This window comes from Mauremys reevesii, linkage group 12, assembly GCF_016161935.1.
Source record: "Mauremys reevesii isolate NIE-2019 linkage group 12, ASM1616193v1, whole genome shotgun sequence".
Lineage (NCBI taxonomy): Eukaryota > Metazoa > Chordata > Testudines > Geoemydidae > Mauremys > Mauremys reevesii.
In genome coordinates this window covers 23,116,595-23,142,156 of record NC_052634.1, presented here as the reverse complement: position 1 = coordinate 23,142,156, position 25,562 = coordinate 23,116,595, and the positions used below count along the sequence as shown (strand labels likewise).

The following is a 25,562-nucleotide window of genomic DNA, read 5'->3' as shown; positions in this document are numbered from 1 at the left end:
AGCTCACCTCCCCCTCTTCCCTGAGTGCTTTGCCCTCATTCTCCTCTGCTTCCTGCGAATCAAATGTTTATAGGAAGCCAGAAAAAAGCAGCAGGCAGGTAAGCTGGGCGCGGGGGTGGAATAGCTTCCTCTGGCCCTGGCCGAGTGCCCCAGCCCGGTCCCAGCCAAGCACCCCCAGCTCGGGCCCGGCCTGGGGAGTTGGGCCTCGGGCCCCGGTGCTGGCTGAGCAGCTCTGGCCCCGGTGCCGGCCCGGCCCGGGGAGTCGGGCCCCGCAGGGCCGGTTGAGGTCCCGGCGGAGTGGACCCGGTCCCGGCCCCAGGCAGTGTGGTAAGGGGGCAGGGGGCAGGGAGCAGGGAGGGGGTATTTGGTTGGTTGTGGAGGGGTGGATAGGGGTCAGGGCGGTCAGAGGGCAGGGAACAGGGGGATTGAAGGGGGCAAGGATCCCGGGGGGCAATCAGGAAGGAGCAGGGGTTGGATGAGGTGGTGGGGGCACTCAGGGACAGGGAGAAGGGGTGGTTGGATGGGGCAGGGGTCCCGGGGGGCCATCAAGAATGAGAGGAGGGGTTGGATGGGGCTGCAAAGGGCAGTCAGGGGACAGGCAAAGGGGGGGATGGGTCAGGGGTCCTGGGTGGGGTGTCAAAAACATAGGGGGTTGGATGGGGCATGACCTCCTGGGGGGGCACGACCCCCTCGTGAGGTGAGAAGGAGGGAACCGGTTGTTAATATTTTGGCAGCTCATCACTGCTTACAGCATAGTGACAACCATACTACACAATTCTTATAACTTCATATGCATGAATGGTGTACGTCTATGGGTAGATAAATGACTTTCAGCAGATCATATCCTTTCCCCTGATACCTTACAAGTCATGCTCTATATGTAAGATCACGATTATATGAAAATGAGGAATATGGGGGTTACAGCCGCTCCCCCAAAGGTCTAGAATGTCACACTAAGATTCTATTTTCATTTATGTAACCAACTTTGACCTCTCTGCCTAACACTTATAATCACTTACAATCTATCTTTCGGTAGTTAATAAACTTATTTTAATGTTTTATACTTGTGAAATTGTCCAAAGTGCTTGGGAAAGCTGCTCAGATTAAAAAGGCTGGTGCATGTTCACTTTCTTTTTGAGGAAGTGGTGAATTAATTAATGAGCTTGCACTTTTCAAGAGATTTTGAGCAGTGTAAGATGGTACATGTCTGAGGTGCAAGGCTGAGGGCTGGGGAGATATGCTGGTGTCTCTCTATGTATAATTGAGGAGTGGCTTATAGAGCATTCATGCAACTTAGTTGGGTGCATTGCTGCATGTTGTTGGCTGAGTGATCACAGCACATGGAGGGGGTTTTGCTGCTTGTCACTAGTGCAGCATTGTAAGACACAGCCCAGGCTGGAGAGATAAGAGGACAGAGCAGTTCCACAGTTTGGGATTGTACCCCACGGATCCCACCACACAGAGACCCTGCTGTGACCAGCCGTGGTAATACTGTGCTTAGTGCTCTGCCTTGTAGCTTCAACAGCTGCACATGCAAGATGAGTTACAGTGACCTTGACCTTGTTTCCATGTTTATCCAAAGCCTCCTTTTGACAGTTGTCAGCAAAAAGACCCGTTTCTTTTGCAAGCATTTGTATGGCTAGCCAGAGTCGGGCTTCTCCATTAACAAAAAAGATTGACCAAAAGGGGACAAGAGGAGGCACGTTCAGCAAGGCAGCACTAGATGCTGGATCCTGAATCTGCTCTTTATCCAGCAGCTCTCTTGGCAAGCTCTGCCATGGTGCCACGCTCTGGGACTTCTCCCCGAACTGCTCCATTTTTCATCAACAATAACATGAAAGGTGAAAGGACTGTCACTCTCCATTTCCTGCAAGCCCTGCAGAGAACCCTCTAGAAGGGGCTCTGTGCACAGATATCCCCAGTGAATTGCATGGGCGCATGACACAGGCTCTCCTGTCACAGCAAATTGCAGCCGGAGCAACCTCCTTGCCAATGCCAATAGCCTTTTCATCAACACCAGACTGAGGATTTGATTCTCTCCAACGCTCTGCTGGAAAGAAGCCTTTTTCTTCACAAGCAATTACTTGGATTGTCAAGGGAGGTCTCTTCTGTTTCCTAGGAAGACACAGGAAAATGTGAGCAGAGGAGACAAAAGCTATAGAATAAGGCACCACTGGGAGTTGAACCCAGGATCTCCTGTTTACTAGACAGGTGCTTTAGCCTACTAAGCCATGGTGCCTTCCCCAAGAAAACATTTGCAACCACTCCACTTGATGGTCCAAGACTAAACCTTCAAATTCCAAAGTAAAAATGTTGCTCATTTCCATCAAGACTTGCAGACCTTGAGCAGGCTGGATCAGTGCACAGAAAGCCACAGCTGAGCTGACAAAGGGCTTCTAACATGTGCTTCTCCCACCAGCTGCTGTAATCAGATACTGATTAGTGCTCTGTGTTTCAGTCACAGCAACTTCAGCTCAGCTTTGAGTCATGGTAACCTTTCCATCAGCTCCAGATTTACCACTTAACACTTTCTAAGACTTAGCTGCAAGGAAGGGTCTCTGTGTCTTGAACAAGCACTTACAAGGATTGTGCAGTGAGGTCTTTTCTTTTCATGAGAAGAAATAAAATAAAAGAAAGGAGCCTGACAGACAAGCCAGGTTCAGCAAGGAAGAACTGGCTGGCCAAGCCAGGATCTCCTGGTGAGTAGGAAGGCTCTTCATCCAGCTCTTCCCAAAGATCACTATCTAGAGGCCACTTCCCACAGAGACTGATTATGGTTACAGACACATCCTGAAATTAGAGCAGGATATTTTAAAGCTTTATCTCACAGTAAAGTAACACCATTCAACCATGTCGGCACAGAGGAGAAAGCACTCCGTCATTTCACAGTTATTGCTACTGATCTCACTGACAAACTTCCTTTTCTCAGGGCTGCTCCCAGCACTTTAAGGAGTTTTTCCTCTTCTCCCTTCCAGCTGTGGTGATGGGACTGCAGCAGCTCCCCGGATGGCCAGCTTTGCTCTTTCACTTACATCCTTCACTGCTTTGGCTGAAGCTGTGTTTGCCAACAGTTTAATCTGTAGCTGAGACCGCAGGTACCAGCAGCTAGTTACAAAGGCTCAATTCCCATCACCAGCAGTGGGAGGTTATCCTGGGCTGCCAGGGCTGCAGGATTTGGCCCATGGACAGTCAAGGTGCTACAGCAGCTACATTCTTACATGCTGAGTCCTGCAGCCTATTACCAAACTGCTCTGCCATAGTCTGCAGGGGGCCTGACTTGCTGAGAATCTGGCAGAAGAGAGACCCTGGAGCACAGAAGGAAAATGTCCTCAGCAGTCACAGCCGGCAGGAGCAGCAAAGACTGAGTATCAGACACACTTTTTCACCAGGGCAGTAAATGTGCACAACCCCCTGATATATTCTCAATTCACTCCCCCTCCCAAGGAAGCCCTATTCTGCTCTATTACACTCTCATGGGAGGAGAGGGAAGGTTGTCTCATGGATAAATAACTAGTTACAAGGTAGGAATAAATGGTCAGGTTTCAAAATGCAGAGAGGTCAATAGTGGTGCCCCCCAGGGGGTCTGGGACAAGTGCTATTCAACATATTCATAAATGATCTGGAAAAAGGGGTAAACAGCGAGGTGGCTAAATTTGCAGATGATCCAAAACTACTCAGGAAATTTAAGTCCAAAGCAGCCTGCAAAGAGTTACAAAAAGAGCTCACAAAACTGGGTGAAAGGGCAACAAAATGGTAGATTTGTTGATAAATGCAAACTGATGAACATTGGAAAACATAATCCCAATTATACATATAAAATGTCGAGGCCAAAAATAGCTGTTGCCACTCAAGAGAGATCTTGGAGTCACTGTGGATAGTTCTCTGAAAACTCAGTGTGCAACGACGGTCAAAAAAGCAAAGAGAATCTTGGTGATCATTAAGAAAGGGCTAGAAAATAAGGCAGAAAATATCATATTGCTTATGGCCAACCACATGCATTGGCCTCCCCTCAGGCAGGGGACTTATAGGCCGTTCTGCCAGTTGGCGTTGGCAGCAGCAAGGGCTGGGTTAAATGCCATGGGGAGGAGAGAGAGTCCTGAGAGAGAAGCAATAAGAGCAGAGTGCAAACCAACCAGCTGAGGGTCTCACAGGAGTCCTGAAATAACAGTAGCTCCAGGTCCCATCAGGGCCACCCAGGGGGGAGGGTAAGTGGAGCAATTTGCCTCGGGCCCAGCAGGGCCCCACAAGAGTTTTTTGGGCTTCCTGGAGTGGGGTCCTTCACTAACTCTGGGGGCCCCGGAAAACTCTAGTGGGACCCGGGCCCCCGGAGATTCTTCCGCTTTGGCAGCAATTCGGCAGCGGGGGGGTCCTTCCGCTCCGGGACCCGCCGCCGAAGTGCCCCAAAGTTATTTTATTCGAATTTCCTGAATCGAGTTCATACATTCAATGTTATGTGTCCCCACTAAAGCATGTGAATTCGGGGGAGTGCATCCACAGTACCAAGGCTGCATCGAGTGGCAGAGCATTTCACTGTGGTAGCTATCCCACAGTTCCCGCAGTCTCTGCCACCCATTGGAATTGTGGGTTAAGCTCCCAGTACATGATGGGGCAAAAATATTCTCACAGGTGTTTCTGGGTGTGTGCCGTCACTCACTCCTCCCTCCGTGAAAGCTACGGCAGACGCCATGTTGCCAGCATATGGTGCAGCACAGTGCACCAACTGTCTCTGGTATGTTGAATCCACTTCAAATGTCCTCTCCTCTTTCTATCTACATTTTCATCTAATCATTTCGCGCCATTTCTCGGTCATCGTGAACAGAGCCTCACAGCTTCCAACACTTTCTCCAGATTGTCTGTGCTGGGCTCCCGTGGAAGCTACAGAAGGCAACAATTCCCCGCCATCTCTTGGCCATCATGAACAGAGCTGCACAGCTTCCGCAGCAAAATCTGCAGGTCCAAATCAAGTCTCTGGAGTACATCCATAGCTGGGATGGGTCATTCAGTCCTTTGTAGAGCTTCAGTTTGTAGCAAAGTCCCTCCAGCGGTATTTGCCTTCTCTCAATGGGTCAATTGTGTAGCTGATGGTCCTTAAAGGGCCATCAAGCAGGCTAGGCAGAACTGACACCAACTTGTATGGCTGGGGTGTTCCCAGAAGCAGAGCACAAGTTTGAAATACAGGCAGCATAGAGCCAATATTCATAACGTCAACTACAAAATGATACACATCTAGAGATAGCATCATTATAATCAGCCAATCAGAACCTCTCCATAGACCCCTTACACGACAACCTTTCTATAATATTGGCTGCAAATATAGAACAGTGGTTGCAACGGTGATCTATACAGTTACAGATTATGTCAATAACGTCACAGGAGGTGACACGCCATCAGTGAGACTGATACTGGAATACTGCCTCCAGTTTTGGTGTCCTCATTTGAAAAAGATGTTGTGAAACTGGAGCTGGGGCAGCAAAGAGCCACCAAATGTTCTGAGGGCTGAGAAAAATGTCTTCTAGGAGCTATTGAAAGACCTCAACCTGTTTAGCATATCAAAAGAAGATTGAAAGGTGACTTCATTGAAGTGTTGAAGGGCCTTAATGGAGAGAAAAGATTGGCTATTAAAGGGCTCCTGAATTTAGCAGGAGAAAGACATAACAAGACCCAATGGCTGGAAGGTGAAAAGAGAAAAATTCATATTACAACCAAGACACAAAAATTCAACAGCGAGGATGTTTCACCACAGGAACAAGCTACCAAGGAAAGAGGTGGATTCACCATCTCTTGATATCATTTAATGAAGACTAGATGCCTTTCTGGGATGTGTTTGCCCCAAAAGTAGCTCTTGTGTCATACAGGAGGCCTGTGATATGCAGGGGGTCAGATTAGATGCTCTAATGGTCTCTTCTGGCCATAAAGTCGACTAATTTCTGAAAAAACTGAGTGTAGTATTGGGAGCAGCGTCTGATGTTTTCCTGTCTAGCTGGCTTGCTTCCTAGAACGAACGCTTCTTGAGTGGGGTGATCCACAGGGAGTAGCTCAAACCTCCAAAGTGCCTGGCCAGGGGCAGGACATTGGCACAGCAAGGGAGGGGTGTGGCAGTGACATCACAAAGGCCTTTTGCAGGACCTCAGACTATTGGTCAAAGGTGGTAGGGAGGAGGTGACCTCACAGAGAGATGCTGACATCAGCCAGGCAGGACAGGTGCGAGGGGCCAGGGAAACCTCAGAGACCCCTGTGGCTTTGCTTCAGCAAGTCTCCTTCTCCAGGTCTCTCTTTGAGGACTGAGAGAGTATTCGGGTTCACGGATGTGAGCGCCAGGAGGAACCTCTTTTGAGTTTTCTCCTTCCCTTTTAGTGATTTTACTAGAAAACAGACGTCCCTATTTAGATGGTAAGAGCCTCCTTGAGGGAAGGGGTGTCATGGGGGTGTCACTTTCAGATGCCGATGCCCCTCCCCGCTTTGTAAGGAAGTTCCCACCACCCTGCTCTGTGTTCGCAGGGTGGGAGAGAGCAGCATCCACGGCAGTGATTTGCTCCTGGCTGCCGGAGCAGAGCAGCAGACTCAGCTGTCAGAACTTCCAAGAGCGATGAAAGGGGAGGGGCCCATTGCTCTGTAGCAGGAGTGCAGGGCAGGTGAGTTCACGGCGGGCATTGTGGGATACTGGGGAAGGCCATTTATGGTGGTATAATGAACAGCAGCGTTTACTCTGTTACTTTAAGTTTGCTGCAAAAAGCTCTAGGCCTCTCATCGAAGTCGTTTTATTTTGTCAGCAAAACAGGGCAGTTTTGTCACCAGACATGGCATTGCAGTGTGTACACCAGCCACAAGCTACCGACCGAGAGAGCGTTGTGTGTTTTTCACACACCTGAGCAATATAATTCTGCTGAAACAACTTTGTAGTGCAGACCTGGCCAAAGATTCACTCACATACAGCTTGCAAGGAAAACGTCACCTGCTTCTCTGCTTTGCAGAATCCAAAGACAAGCAAAGCTTGTCAGGCCCTGGTGGCGATGGTAGGGAGTCAGGTGTGGGCAGACACTGTATTTTAATTACCCACAGGCACCATGGCTTAGCTGGCTAAAGCATCTGTTTTGTAAACAGGAGATCCTGGGTTCAACTCCCAGTGGTGCCTTGTTGATTGGTTGTTGGGACACCTGCTTTTGGCTACTGTCAGAAGACAAGATTCAGAGGTAGATGGGCCTTTGGTCTAGCCCAGTGTGGTTTTTCTTATGGTTTAAATAACACTCACAGGCACTGATAATAGAGTTACTGAAGGTTTGGGAGTTAGGAGCGGGTAGGTCAGTGGTCCAGTCCCACACAGATGACCCGTCTCCCTCTGGGACAGGGGCAGGTCTGAGCTCTCACCCAAATGCTCATTGTGGCTGCCAGAATCTGTAGGCAGCTCATTTAGTTTACGGCAAAGGTTGAGTCCTGCTTTGTGCACCGTGTGTGAGAATGAAAATCCTAAGCTGCCATTTGAAATAACGAAAGCAGCAGGACGTGTTATTGTGCTTGCCCCAAAGCAGACAGACCAATGGAGAAATGCCGTCAAGTCCAAGGTAATACTCCTGCCATTTTACCTTTTTGCTTGCTAAACTCCTTCTTATCTGCCCGGCCCAGGCTGTCCTCTGCCTCAGCTGCTGCTCCGGCCTGCTCTAGAGTCAAACACGCAGGGCCCCCAGGGGAACAGAGGCTGGGACAGGGCAGCAGCCTGGGCTGGGCTGGGAAGATGCTGGGAGTTCTCGTTCCCTGAGAACTCGTCCGGCTCCCTTCTCAACAGCAAACAAATCAAGTCCACGTCCCCTCCCTAGAAAAACCAGCTTGGAGCCAAGGGCAGCAGGGGATGATTCCCTCCAGTTCCCACCGAGGCAGGAGAGAACCCAGGGTGTTTCTAGCAGAGTTTATGGAACTGACGTGGGGAAACCAGCCTTTAATAACAGGCAGTTCCAGTTTAAACTAAGTGTTTTTAACAATTTCTACAACATTAAATAACCCTTCAATCGTAGTGTCACCATCCATAAAATTACTTCAGCCTCCTAAGTGCACAACTAAACATCTCTTCAAATCCAAGGGAGTGGAGATCAGTCAATGTTCAGAGTCATCCCACATAAAAGAACCATGTTGTGGTACATACTGGCCCCATCATGTGGCCATCGCTTTTCCCTCCTCCTCCAGAGTCAGAATGTGATCAGCTCCCACTGAGGGGGTGCAACACCCCTCCCTTGGTCTCTGTGCCAGAGCTCCTATCAGCTCAGTGTCCTTCCCGCAAGAGTCGGCTGCTGAGAGGGTTGCAATGGGGTAAATGAAGGCAGAGGAGGATTGTTCCTGATGGGGTTTCTTTGTGTTGCTCTGTGATCCTGCTGGAGGAAGCATGATTTGTGTTTGTTTCAGTGGCTTGGGTTGGTCTCAGGTTGTGACCATGGGTACAGGGATTCCTGCACTTTCTGCTCTTAGCCCCTCAGGGAATGGACAATGGAGCAGCTTCAGAAATTGGATAGAAAGTAGCCTAAAAAAGTGTCACATAAGTGAGAAGAAAAACAGCATCATCATCTGCCCGTCCCTGGTGGTCTAGTGGTTAGGTTTTTGGCACTTTTACTGCTACGGCCTGGGTTCAATTCCCAGTCAGGGGGAAAGTGACTTTAAACCAAAACTGCTTCAATTATTCTTCACTTACAACATAAACAAATCCCTGGTATTTTCCTGATTCCCCCCATCTTCCCAGTGTCTCCATGGCAGGGCTGGCTCCAGGCACCAGCACAGCAAGCAGGTCTGTGGGGTGGTCAACGGAAAGGGGAGGCTTCAGCAGCAATTGGTCCCTCTCAGAGGGAAGGACTTGAGGCCAAAAGCGGCAGTGGTAGAGCTGCAGTTGATTGCAGCTTTTTTATTTTTTTTTCTACTTGGGGTGCCAAAAACACTGGATCTGGCCCTGCTCCATGGAAGACAATTTGTTAAATCCCAGATGAGTGCAGTTCTATCAGTTCTCAGTGACCCTAAGAACCAGCAACCTCCAGGACAGCACGTTTGGCCCTCAGAGGAGGGAATGTGTCCCCCATGCTGCTCTTAGGCCACTGGATGCTCTGGGAATAGGACAGCTCTGAGTGTAACCAGCAGCCCAGCTGGGGATGTAGTGCAGCGGTAGAGCACATGCTTTCCATGTGTGAGGTCCTGGGTTCAATCTCCAGGTTCTTCTTTTCACCCTGCTACTTTGCTCATGCCCAGAGGGGATGTAGCCCAGCAGTCTCCCTGCAGGAGTTTCAGTCCTGCTCAGTGAGGGGCAAGTGCCAATTGCATGGAAGGTCGGGGGCGGTTTCTGCTCCTAAGTCACCTCAGTACATGTAAGATTCCCACCCGCTGTGCTGCTTGGGACAAGGGTAGATGAGAAGGGCGAATCCTCCAGCACTGGAGGGAAAGGTCCCATCTGCACAGACTGAGAGGCAAGGAAACAGAGGGGCAGTCAGTGCTCAGAGAGGAGAGAGGTCAGTGATTTACACCCACCAGGGGACACTGTCTTTTTGAGTACCACAGGGGTAGCTGTGTTAGTCTGGATCTGTAAAAAGCGACAGAGTCCTGTGGCACCTTATAGACTAACAGACGTACAGGAGCATAAGCTTTCGTGGGTGAATCCCCACTTCGTCAGATGAATGGAGTGGGAATTCTGTGCCTGGCTAGCCAACTACAAAAGCAATTTCTCCTCCCTTGGTGTTCGCACCTCAGCTGCTAGAAGAGGGCCTCATCCTCCCTGTTTGAACTAACCTCCTTATCTCTAGACTGATTCTTACCTGCATATTTATACCTGCCCCTGGAAATTTCCATGACATTCATCTGACAAAGTGGGGATTCACCCAAGAAAGCTTATGCTCCAATATGTCTGTTACTCTGTAAGGTGCCACAGGACTCTTTGTCTTTTTGAGGCGAGTGCAGCTGGCTTGGGATGGTGCTGACGATGGATAGAAAAAAGGCTGGAGTCAATGACTGATGAGACCACAGAAGGGAAGGGAATGGCAGCCCCACAGAAGGTCCTGGGTGCTCAGATGCCCCAGTTATTGCACCCTGGCCTGTCACACAGAGAGAAAAGACACCGAGGGACCCAGCCCCCCTACAGTGATCCCATGGACAAGAACCTGGCTGGGAGTTGGGTGAAGGTTCCCTCTGGGCAAAGGGGAGCTGAAATCCCTCAGTGTCCTGGAATTTAAGCAATGGAAGCTTCAAACCCTGCACGGGTGTGGGCTGAGGTGCGTTAGCAGAAGGTTGGGCTGGACACGGGAGGCAGGTTTGTATAATTTTTGGTCGTTCCCAGAATGGGACTAAGTCCTGCCCCACCCCACAGCTGTGTAAGGCTCTGGGGGGGAGTTTGGGTGTGGGAGGGAGAGGGATTGGGCTCTAGGAGAGAGTTTGGGTGCAGGGTCTGATCTCAGTCAGGGGATTGTGCTGCAGCAGGGTGTGTGGGGGGCAGGGTCTTGGAGAGAGTTTGGGTGCAGGTGTGGGGTCTGGGTTGGGGGTGCAGGAGAGGGTGAGGGGTGCAACCTTTACCTCGGGCATCTCCCGAAAGCAACCCGCACCCCCTTCTGGCAGCAGCCCCTAAGCGGGAGGGCAGGGGGCATCTCTGAGCATGGCTGCCCGCAGACTCCACCCCTGAAGCTCCCATTGCCACAGTTCTCAGAGTTGGCTCTCGGGGCGGGGGCAGCACGTGGAGACCCCACCCCCCACCCCAGGGGCCGCAGGGACGTGCCAGCCGCTTCCGGAAGTGGCGTGCCACATGGAGCGAGGGTGGGCAGGAAACCGCCTTAGCCCGCTGGTGCTGGTGGTGGCAGGGGTCCTCCGGCTCTTTTAACTTGACCGGGGCAGCAGGCAGGACCAGGGGGGACACTCCCAAGGGCCTAACGTTGCTTTGCACAACAATAAATCTTGGAACAGGACAGAAATGAAATGGCGGCAGAACCTAAGGAATTAAAAGCCTCCGGATTCTTGTGTGTGCACTGACTCCGAACGGAAACTGTAATTTGACTCGCTTTGTGTCTGTGGCCGGTAAAATATCAAGCCAAAATCATTGCAGTGATTGTGACCGTGGGTTTGAGGAGGCTTTGGTCTTATTAAAATGTAACTAGCATGTTACACTTGTGTTTTTAAAGGTGGCTTCCCCAAGCAATCCCAAGTTGTTCTTCCCACAGCTGGCTGATGGGGGGCAGCAGGGGATCTCCCCAATCTGGGGGAATCTCTCTGGGCCCCACTGTTAGTTCTCCATCCTTTCTCCTCCTAATCACAGACACCCCTCCCCTCCCCATTATCAGTGTTTTGGAGCGACCCCTCCCTCCCTTGATGGGATACAGACTCTCTGTGACAGAGACTGACTGGGGCTCCTCTCTGCACAGCCCCAGTGGGGAAAGAAAGAGAAGGGGTGGGGCAGGGCGGGGAGGCGGGGGGAGAAGATGGGCAGGAGTCAAATGGGACTAAACCAGAATCGAGGAGATTTTCTTCCTGTTAAAATGTCCGGGAGTCTCATCACTGAAAAGCTGCATCTTGAGTTAGGTTTGATGCATCAGCCTTTCAATTACCAGGCAAAGGTGTGAACCCCAGAGACTGATAACTGCCTGCTTCCCAGCTTGCTCTAAAAAGCACCTGCAGTGGTGCAATTGGTTGGTATAAAGGGGGCTACTGCTGGGGTTATGAGTTCAAGCCTTGTCTGAAGCACTGGTGTACGTTATCCATGTAATTTCCCCAGCTTGTTTGCCCGATGCATAGGGAAAGGAGGTTGAGTTTTAACATGTGGCAGTGGGTGTACAACTTGGAAACATCCCCCCTGTGCTGCCATTAGCCAGTACATTATTCACTGGCAGGGATAATTGATTTATTTGCTCCTGTGAAAGCCGCCAGGACAGGTCTGTGGGCAGCAGATCTCCTGCTTTTTCCAGCACACCCCTGGCTCCTTCCCTGCCCCAGTCACTGCTGTAGGAGGATCCTATATGTACTGAGCCTAAACATTTCACTGGGCCTTCTTAGCACAGTTGGCAGCATGTCAGTCTCATAATTTGAAAGTCTCAAAGCTCAAGCCTCAGAGAAAGAAATGGTTCTGTTTCCTGCTTTGGATTTTCTAAAGGAATTCAGAGAAAAGAAAGTAGAGGAAAGTGGTTTTAGACACCCTCCCACCCATCTAACACACAGAGGCTTTTCCAAGGCATTAACTTTTCCTTCTCTGTGCAGTTTGTATTCTCCATAGAGCAAAATAAACCAAAAACATGCAAGTCTAAGCCTAATACAGTACAAAACTCAATACAGATCAAATCTCACCATCAGAGATCTTCCAATAAGCTTCTTTTGCAGACTAGACTTATTTCTTGTGTAAGCAGAGTCAGGATGAGATCTACCCTGACATCTGGTGGTACATTATGAGGAGTGGGCAAAGGAATTTTAGGAATGTGCATTTGCATTGGTAAACCCACTCCACTTAGCATAACACACAGCAGCATGGGATGGTTATTTTCACACTGTGGCATCCCCAATTTCTTTGTTATTGGGGCAGGAAGGAAAAAAAAGTGCTGTTACCTTAATTATGTGAATGAGGAACTATGAGACTGCTTTATGACAGAAATGACTCAACCTACATTAAATAGTACTTGCTAGACAAGGGACATGGGTTCCAAAACCCAGTGAAGGGAGAGAGGCTGGGAACTGGTGTGTGTTCCTGATGATATGGGCCCCTTTTGAGGGCCTGGAACAACAATTGCACATTCTCCTCTCTCCACTGTTAAAGAGCAGAGCTAATTTTGAATCCTTTAGGAGTCCATTTGGAGGCTGCTGATCTGAATTCACGTTGGGCCAAGGTGGCACTGGTGCTTCTCTACTACAAGTTGAAACCACTAAGAGCTGAAATCACTAAAAGAGCTAAGCTTACTGAGCTGAGATCATTGAGTGGGGGAGCCTGAAGATCGATCGCTAAGCAGCTGGCAGAGCGGAGCAGTCTGCAGCACGTTGCCGCAGCCTGTGGAACAGTAAGCAGTGTGGCGCAGTTCGCGGGGACGGCTGATGCGGTTCACGGGTTGGCTGGAGGAGCGGCACAGCTGGTGGAGTGGAGCCAGTCGTGGTGAAGGCTGCAGCAGAACTCCACAGAAAAGCGGGGCAGTCGGCCCTGGCCCATGTAAGGTGTCCCTTAACACCCTGTGTGTGCCCCCACCATTTCCACCCAGGCTGGGGGGGTAAAACTCTGCAGATAAACTTTTGAACTCTGGGGTGGCACTGACCAGAGACAGAGACTCTTGGGTTGTTGGACTTTGGGGTGATTGGACGTAAGACTCTAAGGGGGAAAGGACAGTGCCAAATGTGCTTGGAGGTGGGTTTTTTTGCTTATGGTTTGTGTATAGTCCTGGTTGTGGTGTCTCTCCAACGTGATGCCGCATTGTTTCCCTCCTTTATTAAAAGGATTTTGCTACACTCGGACTCTGTGCTTGCGAGTGGGGAAGTATTGCCTCCTAGAGGCGCCCGGGGGGGGGGTGGTAGGTAATTGTCCCAGGTCACTGGGTGGGGGCTTGAGCCAGTTTTGCATTGTGTTATTGAAACGGAACCCCTGGATACTGAACCCGGCCCTTGTTGCTGCCAGCTCAGAGGGGCAGAAGGGTTACACTTGTCTGGGCCCAACCTTTTCACCTGGTATAGCCCTTGTTCCAGCTCAGGTGGTAGCTAGGGGATGTCTCATGACTGCAGCCACCTTTGTTCTGTTCCACCCCCTTATACAGCTTTGGTACAAGGCAGGAATCTTTTGTCTCTCTCCTGGGGAAAAGCCCCAGGTTTAAGATGGATTCCTGTACCAGGTAACATGGTCACATGTCCTGTGAGACCCCCAAGCCTTCATTCTTCCTGGCCTGACTCACAGATGGTGCAGGACAGAGCCATCTCCAGTCAATTGTCCTGGTTAATGGGAGCCATCAAGAGTCCAAACCACTATTAATGGCCCTCACTTTGCATCATTACAACAGGACCACAGAGTTATAGTTCATATTTCTAGTTTCAGATACAAGAATGATCGAGTCATACAAATAGGATGAACACACACAGTAGATTATAAGCTTTGTAATGATACTGCACAAGAGACCTTTTGCATGAAGCATGTTCCAGTTACATCATATTCACACTCATTAGCATATATTCATAAAATCCTATGGAGTGCAACGTCACAGCAGGGAAAGGTTTTTACTGCGGCACTTGGGAGCAGTTGAGTTTCATGTTCAGGCTGTGGTATGAGTTCCTCCAGGTTTCTCATAAGCACACAGGGACCTTAGCAGGTACTCTCGATACAGGAATGGCCCAGACATGATAAAGTGATGGGGATTGCATTTTCCTTTTTTATTTTTGTATTTCCAATGGCATTTCTGTTTGTGATTTTGTTTTGCTTTGTATAACTGTGTTTTCTCCTGGATTTGTTATTTAACTAAAAAAAGAATAAGGCCTCAGGGCACCGGATGGAGGAGCAGGCTAGGGCTAGGACTGCTAAGAGAGCACGAGTAGCAGGTTTTCTGTATTGTTTCCTACTCTCATTTTCTTGATTAGTTTCTCTTCTGCATGGAATTTGCTTCTTTGAAACATGAGCCTGACTAGCTCAGTTGGTAGAGCATCAGACTTTTAATCTGAGGGTCCAGGGTTCAAGTCCCTGGTCAGGTGAAAAGTAACCTTTCCCTGTTGGATATTTCCCCCAGAACTGATGAAGGCATCTCTCCAGGATGTTATTTGAATCACTTTTTCCCCCCAGGAATTCACCTTTCACTAGGAAGGGCCATGTACTGCCTGGGACTGAAGGGGAAACTTCCTCACATGCCCACTGGCCTTTCACAGTCTGGATTAAGAAAGGCCTCTGGGAGCTGCAGCAAACTGCTGCATGACAACTTGGTGAGCAAATGCAGGGCTGCCCGCACAGGGTCATACACACCAGAGCTCAGCAGAGGTCTGGGGGTTCCCTATTGGTCCCATGGTGTAAGGGCAGCACTCGGGACTTTGAATCCTGCAATCTGAGCTGAAGTCTCGGTGGGATCTGAGGACAATTCCTGTGCCACAAACCCTGCTGGGTCTTCCAAGGCTCTATCTTGCTCTCTCCAATGCCATGAATTCCTGTCTTTCACCCGCTAGCTGTTGTGACTTGAGCACAAGAGGGGATGTTTGATCCAGAAGCCTGGCCATGCCTGGAGTCCTGTAGGTAGGGATGCAAGCTCCATTTCCTGTGAATCCTGAAGCTGGGCTGCAGCCTGGCCTAGCAGGCAGCCCTGTTGGTTCACCTACTGGCCCAAAGTCACTTGGGCAGTGTTGTCTTTCCCCAGGGATGCTGAAGGGCCTAAGGGAGGGAGGCTCAATACTCCCCCCCATCAGTCAGGGAGGAAGAGGAGGGCTGCAAGAGTGGGCAGGTTGATGGCTGGGCCTTCTAGCATTCGGTTGGGGACGAGGTGGGGAACGCGAACTGGGAGAAATGGTTGCTGGCCTGTGAGGAGTGGCTCAGCCGGTGGCGTAAGTGGACCTTGTCATTACCTACAAGGTTGTCATGCTCAAGACCCATCTGTGGGGAATTTCCTCAGCCATGTATTTCCCCCTGCTCCACGAGTGCTACTGAGACCGAACACGATGGCCTTCCACTTCTTGTGGGGCCATAGGACGTCCCTACCTAGTCAGGAGAAGTGCGGCTTTTTTGCCATGTTAGAAGGGGGGTTGGGCCTGGTGGGCTTTGAAGCCTTGTACGGTTCTACTGTTTTGTTTTTCAATTTTCAGTGGTGGCTCAGCTGGAGAGCAGGTCAAAGCCCAAAGCCCTGCCCCCGCCCCCCTCGCTCCACCCTTCCCCCAAAGCCCTGCCCCCCCGCTGTGCCCTTCCCCAAAGCCCTGCCCCTGCCAAACCCCTTTCCCCACAGCCCTGCCCCTGCCCCCCCTTTCCCTGAGGTCCTGCCCCGCCCCGCCCCAAAGCCCTGCTCCTGCCCCCGTCACTCTGCCCTTTCCCCAAAGACCTGCTCCCACCCCCCGAGGTCCTGCCCTCACGCTGACCCTAACCCCGAGGTCCCCCCTCACATCGCCTGTTCCCCCTAATCCCTGCACCTTTCCCTGAAGTCCTGCCCCGCCCCGTCCCTTCCTCCAAGGCACCACCCTCGCATTGCCCCTTTTCCCCAGCACCCCACCCTCACTCTGCCCCTTCTCCTGACTCCCCACTCCCACATTGCCCCCCCAATACACCCCTCCCCTGCACCCTTTCCCCAAGGACCCACCCCCACATGGCCCCTTCCCCCGAGTTCCCGCCCTTGAGCTTTCCTTTCTCCTCGAGACCCCGCCCCTGCACCGCCCCTTCCCCCCTGGAACCGCATGCCTGCACCACCCCTTCCCCCTGGGACCCCGCCCCTGCACCGCCCCTTCCCCTGGGACCCCGCCCTTTCCCCCAGGGACCCTGCGCCTGCACCGCCCATTCACCTGGGACCCTGCCCTCACATTCCCACTAGACCCCACCCCTGCAGCACCTGTTCCCTCTAATCCCTGCCCCTGCATTGCCCCTTCCCCCGAGACCCCACCCACATGCTTCCGCTTTGCCCGAGACCCTGCCCTCACAGCGCCTCTTCCCCCAAGTCCCCAGTGCCACACAGCCCAATTCCCCTGAGTCCCCGCCCCACACTGCCCCTATGACCCCACCCTCACATTGTCCTGAGACCCCGCCCTCCCACTGCTCCTTCTCCTGAGACCCCGCCCCTGCACCACCCACTAACAGGCCAGACCCCGGCGGGGGAGGGGGAGAAACATGCTGTGCTCTGCCACAGACTTCCCGAGTGTCCTTGGGCACATCACTTAGCCTCTCTTCTCCCATCCAGGAAATGGGGCTGGTGGCGCTTCCCGCCCTCGCACGAGCTGGGAAGAGAACTACCCTGTGAATTAGGAAGATGCTCCCAGTTCCCCTGCTCCCACCTCTAGACCCACCTCTGCTCCCAGAGCCAGGAATAGAATCCAGAGGTCCTAGCACCCAGCCCCCTCCCTGTTCTGACCACTGACCCCCACTCCCCTTTTAGGCTCACTGCCATTTCTATCCACCCACCCCACCTGTCCATCCCTTTGCTGCAGGTTTCTGGGGTGTCACCCCTTCTCTGCACTCCCCCAGTGCAGCCACAGGCCTTTTTTCCCCCAACCACACATCCTCTCCCCCTCATGCTGGATCATCTGCTTGGCCCCCTGCCCCCTCTCGGGGTGCGCTGTGCGGCGTGGCTGGGGATTGTGCAATGGCCCAGCACCAGGCAACGCAGAACGTAAACCACAGGCCCTGCCCCACCCCACCGGAGCTGCCCTCCAGGTGCATTTGAGCCCAGCACCTTGCATCTGTGCTCTCCTGCCCCACGAGGGGTGAGCTGCAGTCCCCACCATGCTCTGCAGCAGAGAGAAGAGTCAAGCCAACCAGCCCATTTAGGATGGGGGAATCAACACCCTTTTTTCTGCACAGCCACTGACCATCAGCGGGATTCCTCCTCCCTCCTGTGCCTCAGTGCAACTAAATCTCCGCACCTAGACAGCTGGTCCATCCGCTGCACCCCAGTCCCCCATACCTAAGCCTCCCTGCCAAAGCCCTGCACCTGGCTCCATAGAATTAAGTCTCACATCTCGCTGGGAACTCAACTTCTTGTGCCCAGAGAGTCTCGGCACCCCTCAGTAGCTGACCTGAGTCTGAGAAACACAGTGTCTGTCTTCTCTAAAGTAGTACTTGGAGAGCATTTTCTAGTGTGACCACGTGGCCTAATGGATAAGGTGTCTGACTTTAAATCAGGTAGTTGAGAGTTCAAGTCCCTTTGTGCTTGTGCAGTTTTACCTTTGGCTGAACGTCCTGCTCCCTTCAGGGCTGGAACCTCTTTTTGGTCACTTAGGCCAATGCTCTGGCTTCAGCTAGAGCCCCGGGAAGGAGTTGGGGGTGGGTGTCACAAAGGCTGGGGCATGAGCCCCAGGTGCTTCCAGTCTTGCCTTTGCCCTTCCTGACTTGCCAAAGAAACTGGGCGGCTGCCCGGGCTAGCGTGTGGAGCAGTTTCCCTCTTCCAAGTGTGCACCTGTCCCTGTGCTGGAGGGTACTTGCTACATAGCACCTTGGGAGCCTGGGTGTTTCTCTGCTTCTCGCCAGCTGGGGAAAAGCCTCTCGAGGTAAAATCTCCTGCCCCACTGCCAAAGTGAGCACCTGGAGTGGGAACAGTAAGAGGCCCCACCGGGGGGGCTGGCCCTGCTTTCCTACCATCGTCTGATGTTGGCCACAGAGCATCAGCAGCCGCCCCGCATGCTGGTCTGTGGGTGGCCTTCAGTGGGTGTTTGGCATGGCAGGGAGCAGGCTGGCTGGGGGTCTTTGTCGCTGTCTGCTGGCCACGCATAGGCATGGTCGTCCCCTCCTCTGAACAGCCAGAGTGAGTCTGTGCTTAGAAAGCAGAGACACAGGAGACTGGAGACAAGAGGGTGAGAAAGATTGAGAAAGGGCCTATGCAGACAGCCCACACCACAGGGACGCTGCCTGGTTAAGGGATGTGGAGGCACCAAATTGCCCCAAATTTCCCGGTGCCCTGCGCAGCTGCGTGCTGCTCAGCGGGAACCCGATCCCCGGCTGGCTGAGCCGGCCAGGAAAGCTGCCCCTGCCCCTGCTCCACCTCTTCCCACAGCCCCCACCCTGGTCTGCCCCCACCCCTCTTCCCACCCCTGCTCCACCCCATCCCCACTCCGCCCCTTCCCTGAGCTACACCCGGTGGACGGCAGGAGGGATCAGGCGCACCCGGCACTCACTGGGCGGTGGGAAGTGGAACGACCTGGCCCCAGCCTGCTCTGCTCCACTAGCTCCCAGCCGCGCCACTGGTGAGTGCTGGGCGTTCCCAACTTCCAGGCTGGGAGCAGAGTGCAGCAGGCTGGGGCCGGATCACTCCACTTCCCGATGCCCCGTGAGTGTGGGGTCGGGCCTGCCCTGCAATTACCGGGCAGCGGGAAGTGGAGTGACCGGGCCCCAGCCAGCTCCACTCGGCCAGCTCGGGCTGGGGACGGGGGTGCCGTGTAGGGCACCAAAATGTCTAGGGACAACCCTGAATAGATCATTTTCCCACAGGGACCGATGGCTGTTAGACTAGAGATATTCAGGCTGCCTGTACAGGCCTAGACTTTAAGAACTCAGGTGTATTTTTATCACTTAGCTAGTGACAGGGCTATAAAAGAAAGACCCAAAATCCCAGTCTGCCTGCGTCTGGGCCTTCTCTCCCTCGGAGAGTCTGAGCCTTGTTTGTAGGCGAAGGCCTTTGGCTAAGCAGCAGGGGCAGCCATAAGCTGGGAAGCGAACGGTCCCATCCTCACCTCCCAAACCCGTCACACTGAACTAAGGTGGGGTTGGGCTGTTAGGAAGACGATCCTGTCCCGATAGTGCCCATCAACACCAGATAACGAAACAGATCTTAAGGGAGCATCCGGTCTGGCAAGAAATCCCTTCTCAATGGTTGTGGTTGTGAAACCCTCATTTCTGTAGGGTTTAGCTTTCTGGCCCCCACTTTTCTATTGTCAATCTGTCTGGTTCGCTAATTGTTTCTGTCTGCTGCAGAATTAATTTTGCTGGGTGTAAGTTAATTAGGGGAGTGGGATGTAATTGGTTAGAGAATTCTGTTACAATAGGTTAGAATTGGTTAGTTACAATGACTGGTTAAGGTCTAGCTGAGAATATTACTGTATAAACTGGGGTCAGACAGGAAGTGGAAGAGGAAATTGGAATCATGCTAACGGGGGGATGGGAATAGGGAACAGGGACACAGACAAGGCTTTGCAGTGTCACAGCTGGGAAGGGGGATGTGGGGTAAACACTCTGCAGTGTCAGAGCTCATAGACTCATCAACTTTAAGGTCAGAAGGGACCATTGTGATCGTCTAGTCTGACCTCCTGCACAACGCAGGCCACAGACTCTCACCCACCCACTCCTGTAACAAAGCCCTGGCCTATGTCTGAGCTAGCGAAGTCCTCAACTCGTTGTTTAAAGACTTCAAGGTCAGAGAATCCTCCAGCAAGTGACCCATGCCCCATGCTGCAGAGGAAGGTGAACCCCCCCCAGGGTCTCTGCCAACCTGCCCTGGAGGAAAATTCCTTCCCGACCCCAAATATGGCGATCAGCTAAACCCTGAGCATGTGGGCAGGACTCAGCAGCCAGACACCCAGGAAAGAATTGTCTGTAGGGATGTGGGGTAAATGCTCTGTGGTGTCAGAGCTGGGAAAGGGGACACTGGGGAACAGACTCTGTCGGTCTATAGAGATAAGCCCGACTGGTGTGAAGGGCTTCGGAATCTGCCTGCTTGGAAACTTGTAAACATCCCTTTGTCTGCGCTTCCGACTTCTGGTCTTTTGCTGCTTGCTGCCTGCGTGACAAGAGCCAGGGAAGTGGGCGGGGGAAGGGAAAGCCCTGTAACAATGGCTCCTTGCTCCTCTCACTCCAGGCTCAGGGGTCAAGGATGGGCAGGACTCCAGGCTCTGCTTGAGGGATCCTGGCACAGGGGCTGGTGGGGGAGAAAGGATGGTAGATTCTCATCTGCGCTCTGGAGAGGAGGTAATAAACGAAGGGGGCATTTTTGACTCCTCCCCTCCTCAGTGTCCCCAGGGCTGGAAGTCTACATTACGCAGGGGAAAATGAGGGGGTGATGCCACTTGGCTAATGAAAACCAGTGCTCCAGGTAAGGTTTGAACTCACAACCTCAGCATAACTCCTCTCAGCACTGCCCTATAAATACTGTGCACTAAACAATTGCACCACTAGGTTGATACACGTGAGGGGTGACCTCAAAACATTCTCAGTGGGGCTGAGAGCAGGTAGCGACAAGTGTACTCGGTGGGGTGGATTCTTCTTAAGGGTTCCAGGCACCATTGACCCTTTTGTTCTTCCCTGTGTAATAACAGAGCTGATTAAGACTCAATGGAGAGTCTTGCTGCAGACCAACAGATCTGAAGTCACTGATAACCAGCTCTAAGCATTAGTCCTGCTTTGGGACAGTGTCTCTCATGCAAGGAACTGCCCAGTCTGCACTAGCAGTGAGGCTCCCTCACTAACAGCTGAAATCAGGGAGAGCTGTGTGAAGTGCAGGGCCCCAGGGGTGCCGGAACAGGGGGGAACAACACCCCAGGACTTTAAAAAATGGGAGGGCTCAGCCTTGCCACTTTGTAAAGACCGTAATGGTGAGTGAGGGGAGGAGGGGACGGAGAGCAGTGAGCGGGAGGAAGGATCTTGGGGTATGAGGCAGTGTAGGAGCGGGGCCTTGGGGAGGGGGTGGTGCAGGGGCGTGGCCTCAAGTGGAAGGGGTGGGGCTACTGCTTGGACTCTGGTGGCCGCCACTTTTAGGCAGGGACACCCGGGGGGGGGAAGTGGGGCAAAAACCCCTCAGCTGGTGGTCCAAAGAGCGGGCTGGATGCCATTCAGAAACCCATCTGCCAGCAGCCGTGCCGGAGGCTCAGGCTTAATCCTCAAGGCCGAGCACAAAAACTTTCAGCCGGGAACGTTTCGCTCCCTTCCCGCCTCCGCCCAAGCGGAGTTGCTCACCCTAAGCTTATGCCATTAGATGTCTTTCACGGTGTATTTTAGTCCTGAGGTAAAAGGTGTGTTGTTAGGGAGAGAGGTAGCAAACATTAGTTGCAGAGGTGGTGCATGTGTCACAGAAGTCGTGTGCCCCCCCTGCCCCCGCTCCCGTCCAAGAGTCCAGTATTTCCATAAACCCACCCACTGAACTGTGACTAACAATCTCGCTCTGCTAACTCTTCCAGCAAAACAGGCCAAAGAAAGCGTATGCGAGCGCTGTACCACAGCCCCGGTGCTCCTTTCGGTTCCTTCCCACAGAACTTTCGCTCCATACCAGTCCAGTTCCTTGCTGTTGCTTGTCTATCCACTGCATGCATGTGCTATACTGTACCCTGAGCTGATGCCCGGCTTTTGTGCTCAATACAGCCTTGCCCCTCCGTGTCTCTGTGGCGCAATGGGTCAGCGCGTTCGGCTGTTAATCGAAAGGATGGTGGTTCGAGCCCACCCAGGGACGACGCTAAGCCTGTGCTGCTTCCTTGCTTCCCCGAGGCCAGTGGGGGAGCCTCAAAGGTCCCATTTTGCTGCCTCTTGGCCTCAGTGCTTTCAGCTGGTGGTCCAAAGAGCAGGCTGGATGCCATTCAGAAACCCATCTGCCAGCAGCCGTGCCGGAGGCTCAGGCTTAATCCTCAAGGCCGAGCACAAAAACATTCAGCCGGGAACATTTCGCTCCCTTCCCGCCTCCGCCCAAGCGGCAAGGGAGAAGCGGAGGAGACACGCCGGCTCAAAGACGCCTCCCTCCCACTTCTCTGTACGCTGTGCAAAGCTCTTGGCCTGCCTCATGCCTCGTCAGGAAAGCACGGCCATGCGGCCCAAGCCTGAGTCACGTCCGCGGCCTGGCCCGCCCTGCCCCGGCTGACGGTCGCGCAGAGCCACGCGAGTCAATGGCAGGTCGAGTCCGGAGCCTCGGCTCTTTCCCCTGACAGCCACACACACAGCGCTGCCTAGCGCCCCCAGAGCCTCCCTCGTGTTCTCCCGCAGCAGCCGCCTGCCGGGGTGGTGGGAAAAGGGGACCAGGAAGCACTGCAGCCTCATTCCAGGACAGGAGGCCCTCACCACGCCTAGGCCTGCCTCTTGCCTTCAGCCCAGGCAGCCAGAGGTGCCGGGGAGCTACCTGGCAGGCCGCTTCGCCTCAGCCACCTCTTGCCTCATGGCCTAGGCTCTTGGTGCTCTGCTGGTCACCGGCTCGCTTGAAGGCCCAGAGGGAAAAGAAACAAGCGCCGCAGCGTAGCAGAGGATGGTTTCGATCCATCGACCTCTGGGTTATGGGCCCAGCACGCTCCCGATGCGCCACTCTGCTGCTTCTTCACACCCTCCCCCTGCCACCTAGCCGCCACTATCCAGATTAGTGCCTTACGCGCTCTCGTGCTGGCAGGCAGATGCGCAAGCTGCTAGGCAGCTGCCCTGGTCACAGGATTTTACAGCTTCTACAGGGTAAAAGGGATCTATTTGGGGTTTGGACCCCATTGGGAGCTGGGAAGCTGAGTGCCGGAGATGGGAGCACTTCTTAAACAGTTTTCAGTTAAGCTTTCAAGCTTGTGGGGGACGAGGTTCAGCCTTGGATCCGTGTCTGCAGCAGGCAAGCGCGTCTGGCTCAATTGCCCCCCCCCCCCGCTGTATTAGCAGACTAAAACCCGGAGCAAACGCACACGCCTTGCAAAGGAACAGGAGCCGGGATCTCGAACAAAAGTCAACTTTTTATTAAGATGACGTTCAAGAAAAAAAAATGTACAGTACAGAGTTTCGGCATAGAAGTTTCTGGTGCTCAGGGAACAACGTACAGCTTACCCAAGGGATGCAAAATTCAGTTTAAGATCGGGTGGCATAAGGAATACATAATCTACAATAGCCCTGACTGGGGGGTAAAAGGTTAACGTACAGATACTGAGTTAGGAGGGTATGTTGTCCATATGAGGGCTACGTTCGGGTGTGGAATATAACGAGCGGTTACGACGATGAGGATGGATTGACCCGCGTTTGGTGAGTTTTAACGTTCGGTGTTTTGGAATCTTTGCCACAATCTAGTTGAAGCAGGGTCAGTATGAAATCTGCCCTGCCATCTGTTGGTGATGTGTTGTCAAGGCCTTTTGGGGCTGATGTCATTTGCATGGTTACACCCACCCCGGATTGCATGATGGGAGTGTTTGTCCAAACGGTCATTTCAGCTGCTGCGATATCCCCAGTCTCTTTGTTATTGGGGCAGGAGTAATCCAGTGTATTTTCCTGTTGATTTTGGATCAAGGACAGAGTAACTGTACCTGGCATTTGAGGCCTGAGAGCGTCACCCTCTCCTGAAAAGTACTCACCATTTAGGGGTATGGGTTCCTAACGTCCGCTCGTGGAGAGAGGTAGAAATGGATGTTTGTTGGTGTCTTGCAGGTGCTGCTGATGTCCTTTCTGGTGTGGAAAAACAGAGGCAGAGGCGGTTTTGAATCTCTTCAAATTGTTGTTAGTGCTGCAGTTGCTCATCCTAAGCTTATGCCATTAGATCTCTTTCACGGTGTATTTTAGTCCTGAGGTAAAAGGTGTGTTGTTAGGGAGTGAAGTAGCAAACGTTAGCAGAGGTGGTGCATGTGCCACAGAAGTCGTGTTCCCCCCTGCCCCCGCTCCCGTCCAAGAGTCCAGTATTTCCATAAACCCACCCACTGACCTGTGACTAACAATCTCGCTCTGCTAACTCTTCCAGCAAAACTTTTCTACCAGGTTCTTATGCAGCGGTATATTTCTACCAACTTTAGCTTTTAAGTACCATCAAAGACAACCTGTTTACGTATAACTAAAATTCCTGCTTCTGCATTGAAGATTTTCAGTGTATGCTATAACACATTATTTAAAAAAGAATAATAATTAATTCTATTTTTAAACTAAAGAGAAGAAAACCATAAAATATGTGTTTAGAGATTGCTAAAGAACCCTATAGTGCAAAACACAAATATTGATTTTCAATCTCTTTTAACTTGCTATTGTTTGGAACCCATGTGTCTTGTCTAAAGATTTTTATTTTGGTTTGGGTGAGTTCTGAAATCAAGAACTGCTAAGTACCGTTCTACTGTTCTTGATTCATGTCACCAGGATTACTACACTTAATTACTCTTGCCCTAATAAGAAAGAGTTTGGAGATCCCACAGCAGCCAAAATCACCATTTGGACAAGCACCCCCATCATGCAATGCGGGGTGGGTGTGACCATGCACATCAGCAACTAAATGCCTTTGCATCACATCACCAACAGATGGCAGGGTAGAGTTCATTCTGACCTTGCTTACACCCTCCCCCCCAGCCAAGAATTGGTGATCCTGATACATCACACGCCCTGTTATACCAACTCATTGGTATTGAATGCTGAAGTTATGGCTAGCAAAAGTAGCCACCCATCTCTGCCCTGTAGCATCCAGCTTAGCCCTTGTTAACACAGAAGTCAGTGGATTGTTCTCTGTCCATAGCTGAAACTGAGCACCGGACAAGTAGTCTGGAAATTTCTCAGTGATGGCCCATTTCAAGGCCAAGAACTGCAGCTGGTGGATGGGATAGTGAGTTTCGCTATCAGACAGTCCTCAGCTGGCAAAGGCCACAGATTTACATTTACCTTCCACTTCCTGGTAGGCGAGTGCTCCCAGACCCTCCAAACTGGCATCAGCATGCATGATAAACCGTTCGTTTGGGTCAGCAAGGACTAGGACTGGCACATGAATCAGGCAAATAATGATTTCCCGTAAAGCCCTGTCACATCTCTCATCCCGCCATGTCCCCAATGGAGAGGAGATGAGCCCCTCCCCTGTCCCAGGCCAGGCACACCAGATCTGTGCGGGGAGGTGTCCATAATGGTCACCTGGTTTTAATAAGGTGAATGTGGCAAGTTTTCCAATACTGTATACTGCGTGATGGAGCTGCTGGGAGAGAAGTTCCTTCCTCAGCCCGAGCCCACCAGAGTTGATGTTGCAGTGGGGAGAGGTATCTCTCATCTGGTTTTTAGATGCTCTGATGAGAGGGAGCAGGAGAAAGATTTTTCTTCT

At 52.2% G+C, this 25,562-nt stretch overlaps 4 non-coding genes across 4 annotated transcripts; 3 read left to right on the top strand and 1 right to left on the bottom strand.

Annotated features, from left to right (window-relative positions):
• Positions 1-2,165: 2,165 nt before the first annotated feature.
• Positions 2,166-2,239, bottom strand: TRNAT-AGU. Its single transcript has one exon. It is a non-coding gene; the product is annotated as a tRNA-Thr (tRNA).
• Positions 2,240-7,058: 4,819 nt separating this feature from the next.
• Positions 7,059-7,132, top strand: TRNAT-UGU. The gene has a single exon. It is a non-coding gene; the product is annotated as a tRNA-Thr (tRNA).
• Positions 7,133-14,576: 7,444 nt separating this feature from the next.
• On the top strand, positions 14,577-14,649 carry TRNAK-UUU. Its single transcript has one exon. It is a non-coding gene; the product is annotated as a tRNA-Lys (tRNA).
• Positions 14,650-21,933: 7,284 nt separating this feature from the next.
• On the top strand, positions 21,934-22,007 carry TRNAN-GUU. The gene has a single exon. It is a non-coding gene; the product is annotated as a tRNA-Asn (tRNA).
• Positions 22,008-25,562: the final 3,555 nt, after the last annotated feature.